Source organism: Cyprinodon variegatus, unplaced genomic scaffold (assembly GCF_000732505.1).
Source record: "Cyprinodon variegatus isolate N-32 unplaced genomic scaffold, C_variegatus-1.0 Scaffold628, whole genome shotgun sequence".
NCBI lineage: Eukaryota > Metazoa > Chordata > Actinopteri > Cyprinodontiformes > Cyprinodontidae > Cyprinodon > Cyprinodon variegatus.
The window spans coordinates 434,177-447,261 of NW_015151081.1; the positions used below are offsets into that span (position 1 = coordinate 434,177).

The 13,085-nt window shown below is 37.2% G+C and overlaps 1 protein-coding gene across 1 annotated transcript in view; it reads right to left on the minus strand.

Annotated features, from left to right (window-relative positions):
* myo16 (myosin XVI) overlaps positions 1-7,876 on the minus strand; it is a 133,959-nt gene extending 126,083 nt beyond the window's left edge. The window contains exon 1 of the mRNA XM_015393166.1: positions 7,736-7,876. The gene's annotated coding sequence lies outside the window, so the exon portion shown is untranslated. The remainder of the gene's footprint in view (positions 1-7,735) is intronic.
* Positions 7,877-13,085: the final 5,209 nt, after the last annotated feature.

Genomic DNA, 13,085 nt, shown 5'->3' on the forward strand with positions numbered 1-13,085 from the left:
GTGAGATCAGTGTCAACGCAGTTTTTTATTTTATCATCATAAATTCAATTCTTCTGAATGTAAATAAACTCTTGTATCCACATTTAGAAAATTAATTGTTTTTTGAAGATGATTGTAAAAAAAATACTTAAACCTTGGTATGTTTGTTTAGGTAAGTGTAACTGTTTAAAAGCAAAGTATTTTTCCATGGTACCGCCTTTCTTACCTCATGTTGGTTTGTGTTAAGTCTTTACAGTACAAGCGGTTGTCTATTACAACTAAGTACCACAGCTATGTTCTTGTGGTGAGGTTCTCATAGCAAGGAACCCCACCATCTGCATGTGACACAAGCACAAGGCAACAATGGAGGACCTTCTACATGGCTAATAGCTTTTAGCCAGACTAAATGGAAAAGGCTGCAGGCGACAAGACAGCATGTTGGATGAATAAGAGAGAAAAAGCCATTAAGCTGTACTAAATTAAAGAATTCGAGATGGAGACCTAACGGGAGTAAACTGATGCTGCTAGTTTGCTATAGTGTTTGTGTACACAATAATCTTAATCAATAATTACTAATGAGGAAGTCTAAAAAGCTAGTCGAACCATATCAAAACACACTGACGTCTTACTAATGGTAAAGAACTGTGTGGCCAACAACCATCCTGTCTTCAGGGGCTTCCGTCCTCCAACCTTTAGATGCAACCCTCTTGTAATTTACTGTATTTGTGATTAATCATTGGAGACATTTTAGAAAGGACAAAATGGACAAACAAGTGAAAAAACAACAGAGTAAAGATAATAAAAGGATGATCTGCAGTAGGTTATATTTTAATTATTTAATTGCTTTTAATTCAACCTCCATCTAAATACCTAGATGGATCTAATCAACTCCTTACGCCCTGTGAAAGATAATTCTTGAAATCTGCCACTATTTTTTAAATTCTGAAAACAGAAACATCAGTTTCAGGAGCGAAGGTAGACATTTCCCAATAATATTGGTACTAAGGTAACTTAGAAGCATGAAATTAACTGAATTAGATACACTCCAGAGGGAGCCTACAATCCTAATCTTAAAAAACTTTCGCTGGACTAAGGTGTGAATTTCTGCTTTACCTTGAAATTAACCCTGCCCCGGTGCTCTTATCTGCACTCACAGAAATGACAGTGAATTTAACAACACTAGCAGGCAGTGCACTCTATAATTTCTTCGCTTCTAAAGTACATTATGCTTACCTCTGATCATCTTGCCTTTAACTAACCATCTTCTGCCAGTGATCAAGAAGCACTATATGGTTATTCTAGGCACACTCAGTGCACACTTGAACTCTTAATACTGACTCAAAGAATATCAGTTTAGCTGGAGATAACCAGGTTAGTACAAAGGAATAGATCATAGCATTGACAGATGGGCATATCAGCCCCCATTACGTTCAGTTGGTTAAGGTTAAATAAGAGAGATGACATGTTTGACATAAGGCACACAAACATCACAGCTTGACTCTATCTTTCATCTCTGCAGAAACTTCCCCCACTGCTTCTTGGCAACATCAAAGTCATGTTTTTAAAGCGAATGCTTAACCAATCCTGTTCAAATCATTAGCATAGCTCTGCAACTGTGCTTGCAGTCAGCACTCTAATAGACCCAATTTAGCTACGAGCAAAAGAAGCAGGTAGGTGGATAAGTATTTGTGTGAAGGGAGGGGGAGGGTCAGCATATGAGTAAGTGTGTATGTGTGTGCTAACCACTTATTGTGGGCAATAACACTGAAGTGGCTACTTTGGATGCACCTGCCCTGCAAAAAGAGAACCAGATGCTTCAGTGGCTGCCCTAATCTTTTTTGGGGTCTTCTCTCTGTCCTTCTAAAGTTATTTTTCTCTCTGAAAAATACTTTTACTGCCCCCAACTTGCTCCATGAATCATGTTGCAAAAATCCAGATTGCAGTAGCTAAACCTACACATAGAATTATGCTATTCATGTTTAAGTTTGTTGCATCTTTACAGGTTCCACTGGTATTTCTCCATAAAGAGGAATTTAACAAGAATGTGGAATGCAAAAGCACATTTCTCTTTTTAGTTTCAATCAGGCAATTCGTAGAATTTTAAACATACACACACGTAGTCACAAGTCTCAACAAGCCCAGAGGCTGACCCTGACCCTAGTTTTCATTCTACTGACACAGCATCTAATGATAGCCTTGGAAGGAAGTCACTCAGGCCACCAGTCAGATTCCAGCAACAGCATGCCGTCATTAACATTGAGGAAGTCTTCTATAGGAAAAAATGTCAAGCAGGCAGCAGCCTTCCTCTAACAAAGACAGCTATAATTTTGGGTTTAGGTTAGTTTTCATATCAGCTGCTTCACCTGTTTCGAGCTAAGTCCCTTTGGACTGCTTTCATGACAATACTCTATAAGATGGGAGGGAGGGGGAATCTCAGACCAAAGGTTTGGATTTAATCTTAGCCTCCTGGAACAGTCCCAAATAACATGTTGTGGCTGCTGCCAGCAGTGCTTGCCACCACCTGTCATTAGTTTGCTGTTTGAGTCAACCAACTGTCCATTCCCATGGGCCTCACTTAAAGAAAAGCCAGGGTCTTGTCTCCATCTTGCATTTTCAATTTATGCAGAAATATGGGATTTTTATAACAAAGAAAAATGCAAAACATAATAGATGACTACAATCTACTAAGAACACAGCTAGAAATTAATCATCAGTTATATTTTGGGTTGAAGATTTAAAAAAAAAAGGGTAGATAAAGCACACTGTTTGCATCCCATTCTTAGGTTTGGAGAGTTTTAGTTGTTCTATCATCAGCAAAACAAAAGGGAGGACGCTGGTTTCCAGCTTTTAATGGTTGACAGTTATATAAACAAAAATGTTCAATGCATTACGGATGATAACCTATGCTATTATTTAGTTAAAAAACCTACAATATACAGTATAAGAAAAATATAGCTAACTTAGTGCTGTTCATGAACTGCAAAAAGCATAACTTGGTTGTAACTTTACAGAGATAAGTATCAGCTGAGAACATTGCATCAAATCATAATCTAATATGCTGCAAAATCCCATTAAACAGTAACTTGCTTATAGGGTATATAAATAAAAGCACAATAAACAGCATGTTAATGTGTTGATACAGAACGCTTCATTGAAGCAGTAAAAGGAACATAAACTCTCCCTAAAGTTTTTATACGCAGTGGCTGCCGTCCAAGTATTGTGCTTTTTATTGCTTCGAAAATTTCCTTTCAGGATATTTTAAAATTTAACAAATGAATAAGTGTTAATAGCATCCTGTGCAGGATTTCATATCTAGTAGCTTCTTGTTGTATAAAGACCTTAAAACATAGTGGATGTCCAGTGCACATTTGAACACCACTAATACCTGTGGGAAAACATTGAATATCTACCCAGGGTCATAATGGAAATAATTTACTACTATAGTGTTTGAAATCATGACAGATTATGCATAAGGTAGATCGTATGCATTTTTATTATACATCTCCAAAGGATATATAGGTAAAGATATCAACAACATCCTTTTAAAAATTAGCTATGAAATATACATGCTTGTAGATGTATTTTTTTAAATAAAAAATAACAAAATAGATTAGAATAACCCAAGGCCCTTCTGTCTAAATGAGCCATAACCTCTATAATCCCATTTTAACCCCCTATAGAGTCCACTCAGTCAGCTGTCTGCCCTCTGAGACCAGGCACTTTTAATTAAACTATCCATTCAGAGTCTGTGTTTATGTGCAGGGGTGTGTGTGTGTGTGTGTGTGTGTGTGTTTGTGTGGGGGTAGTGGTGGTGGTAAGAGGTTAACTAATCCAAAAGGAGTAGTTACCATCTATAAATAGATAAGCCATTGTTTGAACTTTAAATTACATTCAGTGTATTACTGACAGCAACACTTCATGTTTTGCCTTTAAAACATTTTTTCTCCTAAGCTGTTATTTTTACTTAGTAGGAATCTTTTACTGACCACTGGAAATAAGCATTGCTTCTCTAAGTCATGCAAGGAAGAGGCTATGTAATTAATCTTAAACATGGGTTCAGCAGGGCAGCCCAGCCAGCGGGTTGCTGATTCATCAAAAGCCTTCTAATAATGAAAACTTGGAGGAGAAAATGCCTAGTTTGTATTATTATTCTTAGTAACCAATAAATCAGTTCATAATCATCAGGGATGAGGATGATAAGTCTCTAAGATCAAGGCTGGCGCAAGACAGCATGGTCTCAACTAACCAACAACAACAGCGGAGCTCTAACATTTGAATTTATCCAGATATGGAAACAAGGTTATTTCTATCACCTGCTCTGTTGATCTGGGACTTGTTTCCACTGTGTAACATTACAATGCACACTAAGCTGGAAAACTACACAAACCTTATGGACAATGCAAGTTAATTTTTTTCATGAAAATTTTTTATCATAGTTTTAATCAACAACCATTTTCTCCTGAATGAGTGAAAATATGATTAAGATAATATTCTAACAAAACTATAAAAATTAGGCAAAAATGTTGGAAAAAGTTGGGTGAGTTTGAAAAGTAGCCATTGGAACATAATCTTCAGAGATAGGAGGTAAATAAAATAAAAAGGGTATAGCTGAATAAACCAAAAAAAAGCATTCACCTTACGCCTCAAGGCAAAGCTGCATATATGGTTTTGCATTTCCTTTTTAAAATGACTGATACTAAATGAAAGTTTTCCACAATTTGAAATCAAAATCAGACTTTGGTTTGAGTGGTATACAGTGCATATTCTACAGATCAAAGTTTGTAATTACTCTAAAATATATATTTGGATCCCAATCAATCTAGGAGGAATATCTCATGTAGGTGTTTTTTTTTTTTTCTTAAAGTAGCACTGTGTAACTTTTAGCCACTAGGACCTTAGAGCCCTCCAGGTCAGCATGAGTGACCTGGAGGGCTCTCAAAAGCAAAGTATGCCTATGACTTGTTCTGGAGCCTGTCTCAGTCCACAGGGTCAACAGTGGAACAAAAATTAAAGAACTGTGTCCAAGCAAAACACAACAGATACAGAGAGCAACGTCATGCACTCACAAAAACATCAACAACTTGTACTTAGACTAAAAAGGAAGAACTTGAAGGATGTAGGTTAGAGCAGGTTAGGGCAGGGCGAGGCTAAGTGTGGTACCCGTAGAGCAGATCAGGTGAAGGACCTTGCAGGCATACACACACACATACAGCCCCTCTGCCCTTACTGCCCTTAGGGTCAAATGTTGTGTTGTGAATGCAGTTCAGTAGAGAATCTTTTCAGCCTGACATGAAAACAAACCCCCACTCTAATTCTGGTAGGAGTAGGGCAGATGGGTGTAGCAACCACACACAGAGAGAGAGGAAACAAAAGCAAATTTCTGAAGAGGAAGACCCCCTCAAATGGACAGTGCTCCTAGAGCATCATGATACAATTTTTTCACATTGTGCCTCAGCAGTTCAGATTTAGAAGATCTCTAAGATCAGAACAAGATGAACTCAGATGCACTTTTTTCGTCTCTGTGTCTTTCTCACAAGTACTGGGCGGGTAAAAGCTGCATCTAAATGAGGCCATCTGTGAGCCCATGTGAAACAAAAGCTAAGGCTCTCATCTGTCTTTTTTTTTTTTGGGGAGGGGGCAAAAAAACCAAAAAACAAAAATTGTGCCATACTGATGCAAATTTATTTCATTGTGCAACTAGAGAACATGTTATGGACCATTAAATCTGTTCCACCCACTGTGTCTTCCTTTTTCTTCTGCACATGCTCAACATGTCTCTGTATTATTCACCTGATTTACACTCACACTTTTTTGTCTAAATCTTTTAGTATTGGCATAAGTTTCTATCCTTCATAAAACTCTATAAACCTTTATAAACCTTGTTCACATTTTCTTTTGTTTTGATTTCTCATTGTTGCCCTATCCTTTTTCGTACGCAAAGTTCTTACATACATGTTGCCACCAGGTTTCTTTATGTTTATCTTTTAATATCATTAAACGTTTCTGTTTACCCACATTCTTGCAACATCCCACTGTGAGTCAGCTGGTGTTACATAAAACTGGCATTTTATTCTCATCAATAAAGGCAGATTTATTTCATTTATATAACCAAAATACGTAACTGAATGAGTAGGTGTTACTCATACTGGTCATGCAACTGCATTTACATATATATATATATATATATATATATATATACACCTGCAATGGGTGAGGAATATATATATATATATTTTTATATATATATATACTGTATATATAAGTATATATTGTTGTCACGGTCTTGGTTCTGTTAAGTTTTGTTTTGAGTATTCAGTTTCACTTTTATCCATGTTTTTCTTTGTTTTCTAGTTTTATTGGTTTAATTCTTATTTTGTTGTGTTTTCCGGGTATATTTGAGTTCTTAGGTTTTTCTTGGTTGCCCTCTGTTGCCCTCTTGTATAGGCAAAGCTATATAACAAATATAGTTGAACAGCTCAGGATCACTACTTGACAGGAAAGTGGGCATTTTTGTCTCTTGCTAACCCTTAAAAAATACGCAATTAACACATAAGAATGATTTGTAGTATCTACAGATTAATTTAGTCCTTACTTGTTTAACTTTTTTACATCTATAAGAGAAGCCTTATTGTAAAGTGGTACTATACCAAAAATCTTTTGATTCTAAGTTATCAGATCAGGTATTAAATATATTGATGGCACAAGCATGTGCTGATTTCAAGTTTTATAGTATAATAATCATCTATTAAGAATATAAAATCCACTATTTTTGAATGAATGGTCCCTTTAATGAGACGTAAGAGTGTGTGGTTGCAAGGATTAGGTCACATTGCTCCTTCTCTTCCTTTTTCTGTTCACTTATGATCAGATGCAGAAGAGAGTACCCTTATATTTTCTAACTTCTAAGAAATATGTAAACTTGCTGTTTAGAAGTAGTTTCAGTAAACAGACATATGGTACTCAAGCCTAAAGTGCACAGTAGAATTAGATTAAAAAATGTTCCTTGTATAAATAGTATAAATGCCATGATGTTGTCATATTATGGAATTTTTAATCAAGGGTATCACACTTTGAAAACTACATTTCAGAGTATTCACTACATCTAACTTCAGATGATTCTGTTTTATTTCTCAAAAAAATGTAACATAATACAAATTAAAGAGTAAGGTACAATATTCCTTAGTCTTTGTTATCTAAACAAAAACACACCACTCTTTTTCTGTTTAATAGAACAAAACTAGTCCGACTTTTTTCAAGCCCACCAGACCTGCTCCACTGTTTGTCCAAGCTCAATGATAATACACACATACAAAAACAACAAAAAACATTTTAAAAGAGACATCATACACCACAGACACAATACAGTACAAGTCCATAGTGCTTAGATGAAAGATGCCAAGATTTTCTCTAACTGGGAGGATTTCCAGCACACACTCAGACAGCTTTGAGGTTGCCTAGAGAGACGTGTGCTTTGTGTTCAGACATCAAGCCAGAATATCGAAATCCATTTTTTTCAGTTTTGAGTCGGCACACATGGATTATTTCAGGCCAAATAAAAGCTCAAGAGTAGAAGAAAACATAGCAACTTTTGCTATCAGAGAGAAGGCATTCAACCTTTCCATCATCAAATGATATATTACCAGTAAAATAATATTTGACCTATTTTTTTGTTGCAATGATCCAACAGTGCAGCTTGGGCCTCATGTGACCAACAGATAAGGAAACAGACAATAACAGGAGAGAATTAGCACCATACCTCAGAGCATTTCGCCGTAGTTTCAAGTGTTATTTTGTTTCCAGCTTGGGAATAAAATCCAGAAATAGCTTGGTTTCAGATACAGAATAAACGTTAGAGATGCCAACTCCCTGTTCCTCCTGCATCCACACCAACAGGCTTGAAATCCTCCACTGAGATCCCACCAGAGAGATGAAGAGAGTTTAAGAGAGAGGGAGGGCAAGAAGGGGGAGGTGGGCAGTTTTGGGGGAAAAGAGGGGAGTAGTTGAAAGGGAGAGAGTCAGTGAGACTACGAGGGAGTGAGATTTAGGAGTTTGCGGATCAGAGTGTGTGCTTGTCAGTATGTTTGTGTGTAAAGAGAAATAGAAAGAGAGAAACAGGAGTTTAAATCTCTAATTACAAGTACTTATCAAAAGCCCATAAGCAGATGGTAGAGATGAGTGACACATGGCTGTTTACACTTTATGACATTTGTATTACGTGTCTTTGTACGCTGTAGTGAAATAGCAGGGGAGAACTACACCCAGAGACAATGGCACAGAAACAAGAACAAGAAGCAAGTACGCAGACAATGTTCCATGCAGAAAAAACAAGTCTTTCCCAAATTCTTTCTTTCCTCATTTCAGCTCTTTCTTCTTAATTTTAAGTCTTTAGTGTCTGCATTAAGGTTCAGGTACAGAGAATAGGGGATAAACGGGAAAAAAACTTTGCATTAAATTACATAAAGCAGTTAAGAGGGCTCTTCAGAGCTGAATGACAGCTGATTAGCGAATACACTTACTGTACTAGATTCAGATGTGGGTAGTAGATCTTGAGTACTGAACTTGGCCACCTCTAATCTACGCCGACCTACCAGAATATAATTATATATTCAATAATTATATATTTCACTAGCAGGAAATCTCTGTGGCATAGATTTTTCAAGGTGACTGAATTTTACTCAGAAATGTTTGGCTATATTGATTCAATAGCACCAGCAGCTGCAGCAGATTTGACAGCCACCTATTGCTGATTGGATTAAACTATATCATTGCATTACAAACTGTTTTATTTTGTGAAGCTGTGGAGGTTGAAAAATTTCAAGTGTTGCAAAGCTGAAATCAAGATATATGATTAGGCAAAATTTTTTACAATTAGTTATGTTCCAATTTTGGTAAACCTGTGTTCCTATACATAGCTGAAAGAAATGTGTGTCCTGATATAGTCTTTTCCCTGCCGTACTCTATGTTGTATTTATACTTTCGTTGGAACTAAAATTTATTTCAGCTACTTTATGGGATTCTACATTTCATTTAAGTCTTCACCTACTCTGCTGGATATCTTCTCTTTTTTTGATCATTTTAAATAGAGTGGTCAGAAGGTTTCATTTATGTAAAACATACTGGACAATTCCAATAAAGTTCAAAAACAATCCACTGGACTTTGTTTCTAGGTTTGAAGATGTTTCGCCTTCCATCCAGGTAGCTCTTTCAATTCAAAATGTCTGAATTAGCGTTGACTTTGAATCTTTATAGAGTGGCCCAAAACAAAGCCTTACTTTGGCTTCAAATTGAACTGGAAGAATGGGTCTGCTCCTTAGGAATGGGGAGTCCTTTGAGTTCTTTGTTAGCTTGCAATACCTGATACCAGAGGCATAGACCGGTATCGTATATTTCAGGCTAACAAAGAATGACTATGACCTGGATGACTGAGAATGCTCACTAGCATACTGGATAATTATTGATAGTTCCCTTTTCCTCTTCAATTTAAACTCAACGAGGCCCCTTAACGATGTCGTAATACCTAAATGCATAAAATTCTTACCCTGTGATTGGCTGGCTGACTTTCTTTTTATCTAAATAAGCAATTGAATATCTAATAAAGTGGAATATGAGTGTACTTTAATTCATCCATTCATGTCTTCTGCCTATCCAGTTCAGGTCACTTACTGTAGGAAGCATGTCCAGGGAGAAAAGCACCACTCCTCAGCGACACTCTTCTCATTCTTTCAATGCATTCCCATGTATTCCACATACAGTCCCTCTAGCATGGTCTCGCTAGCGGCTCCCCCCAGTCTGAGGTATTGTACCTAAAAGCATCAAAAGAGAAGTCCCCAGGGTATGTTTTGATAAAATACCTGGACTATTTTGTCTGACTCCATCTGATTTGGGGGAGCATTGACACCATTCCAGAGCCCAACCAGATGCCGGAGCCTCTCTGAGAACAAGTCAAGGCAAATAGTCTCATTTTTACCAAACTTGCTGATGCCAGAGGAACATCAGTTACAGTGTTGGAGGCTGAATCAAGCATTTTATTGTATAAATAAAATAGGAACTCTCTTGGGTCGACCCAAAATGTATGCGTGTAAAAGAAAATGTAATTCCAAAGTATGCAATGCAGCCATAAAGCAGAGGAGAGAACTATAGTCAGGAGGTTTAGTGCAGAAACCTCTATTCATTTGATGTTATCCTCCTTTGATCTGAAGTTTAAAAGGTTCAAGCCTTTGAGAACATTGTCAGCTAAAGATCGAACATGAAAAAGGATCATTTTCTTTTTGTGATTTCCTTATTCAGATTGTGCCCCTGCTGGTATATTTTCTACAGAGATTCACAGCCACATCTTTTATTTATCATTTTATTTTTAAGCTGATCTAAAAGTTCAGAGGCAAAAGAAAATGCTGATCAAATGGTAACACTGATATAAGAAACAAACTCAAGCTGTGTTTTCAAACTAAAAACTAATTTGTTAGTTCAGACTGAATCATTAACGAACCCACAACAACATAGCAAACAGAAAACATGATGTTGAGAATTTACAGTTAAGTGTGGCAAAATCCAGTTTATAGATAAACCAAATCCTCCTTTAAACTGGAAATCCAGGCAGCTATGCTGCCAGTTCAGCAGCAGGGCTGTGGATCACACTGATTACTCTGGGCTGACTGTAGAAGATCAAACTAATCCCAAAATACTAGATAAGTATGTACATGGATTGGACATGTTTAATATTAAAGCATCCTGAGATATGTATATACATTAGGTTTTTTTTTTTATTTGAATTGATTTAAAGGTGAATGTGAACATTTGAGTGTGTTTCTGTGCATATGACTGAAGCATGAGAAGGTTTATGTTGGTTTCTTGCAGAAGCATAGCGTGCTGGATGTTACAAGCAGGATTCAGGATCACCTTTAGCCCTCATCATCAGTCAGACCTGTCCTGAAGCTACCAAAGTGTGAGAAAAGGAGGATGGAAGACAATGGTGCACAGATGGGGTGCAGGCTATAGATAAACATGTGAGAATGAAGAAACATATTAATTCTTCTGCAACTTATTTGCAGCAATAAATGCTTTCTGGTTTACATAGGTCTTGGGTGCTTCTCTTCTTCAACACAACTAAGACAAATAACTGGGTCATTAATAAGGACATAAAAACGTTTGATTCAGGTGTGGAAGCACAGACACATCTAAAGGTGTAAACCTAGGGGACTGGAATTGAAGCCCTCTGGTATAATAGGTCTTTTAGGTCTTTATCTGTTTGTGGGGAGTTTGTATTCTTGTTTGACCTTGATCCACTAATTTAACTGAATTGAATTGAATTAAATTATACATGCACCCCAAGCACATTTACATAATTCATTAAAACTCTCAACAGAAATTTTGAAGTGACTCAGGTTTTTTTTCTGTTCTGTTTGACTTAACTCTAGCTCTCTGTGCTCTCAGGGTGTAATTATCTTTGCCAAGATCCTTCTTAAAACACAACAGTTTTCCTCTGGGTTCCTTTTCCATTGTCTTCTACTGCAGCATCTTAATAACTGCCTCAATCCTTGCTTTCCAGTTCTTTACTCTCAGGGACTCAAGGAGATCTTCTCATTCAATCAGTGGAACTCACAAGAAACCCAAGAACGACCCAAAAATACAGTATCCAGGACTATCCAGACATAACCTGATTTCTATAAAGTCTAACAATCACAACTGATAATTTCATCATTGTAAATAAGCTTTTTCTCGTTTATTTTTATGCTTTGTCAAATTCTGGAATCCTCATCTATATCAGAAACTTCTAGAAAACTGTTAAAATGTTTATGCAGCTTACTTTTTACAGTTTAAGGGAGGATTTGGTTTATCTTTAAACTGGATTTTACCACACTTAAGTGCAAATTCTAAACCTTATGTTTTCTGTTTGCTGTGTTGTTATAGGTTCTTTAATGATTCAGTCTGAATTAGCAAATTAGTTTTCAGTCTGAAAACGTAGCTTGAGTGTGTTCCTTATGTCAGTATTACCATTTTTTGTTAAACAATCAAGTGCAGATTGTGTTTGTATGGTTTAAGTAATTGCTTGTTTCTCCGTCCTACAGTGTCTGGGGCTCTCTGGGCGGTGCCTGCTGCATCTTGTTGGCAGCCCACCAGTTGGATCCTACATTTTTCTCTGGGCATGGACTGAACTGTTAAACCAGGTTAGTGACCCACACCTTCATAACTATCCTCTGTCAGAATATCGTGGTCACTAAACTGTGTTTCCCTCCTGCAAAGGTTCCTGACCTAGAGGCTATTACTGCAGATCCGATTTATAATAAACACTGTTGAGTAATCCCACTGTCTTCCCTTGAATACTGGGCCCTCTGTTCTGAGTCATGACAAAGAGAGTTGTCCTTTCAAATTGCAACACCTAGTAGCTTTTAAGGATCAACCATGTTATCCAATCAATTTCCCTAATCAATAAATACATGTGATGTACAAGAGCAACCCACACAGATGTCTGTTTGAAACTAAGAACTGCTGGAATTGCAGCAGTACAGTCTTGTATCCTATACATTGCATGGCTTACAGAATTAGAACACATTTTAAAAAAATGTCAAAATTCTTCAATGGATGTTTGGAACCTCAACTTTTCTTTATATTTGAAGGATATTCCTATAGCGTGTGAGCTACACACAGTGCCAACATTTGTCCACACAGTTGGTCTCATTTCCTGATTCTCCAGTCAGACGCTGGCTTCTCTTTTGTAAGCCTAACCCACAATGACATCAGCTTCCGCAAACACACAAGGCGTAACCATGGCATCGCACAAAGACATTTCTAGCCCAAAGAGAGGAAGGGGAGCATCATGCTTGACACATTTATGGGGGACGATCTGGGTTCCGCACCCCTCTTTTCCCGTACCCTGCTCCTTTTACTCTTTTTCAATTGCTGTTTGTTCAGCCGCCTGCTGTGGAAAACAGCACGGTCGGTCCATCAAAGAGCTCCTCTGATTTCCCAGGGCCAGGCCTGACTTCCATTATGCATTTTAGCTTCATTATGTCCATCTACTCTTCCATTAAAATTTACCGTTATCCACTAAGTACTTTTGTACACCATTGGACAGACTCATATTTTAGTCTGCCTGCTTTAGTAGCTAT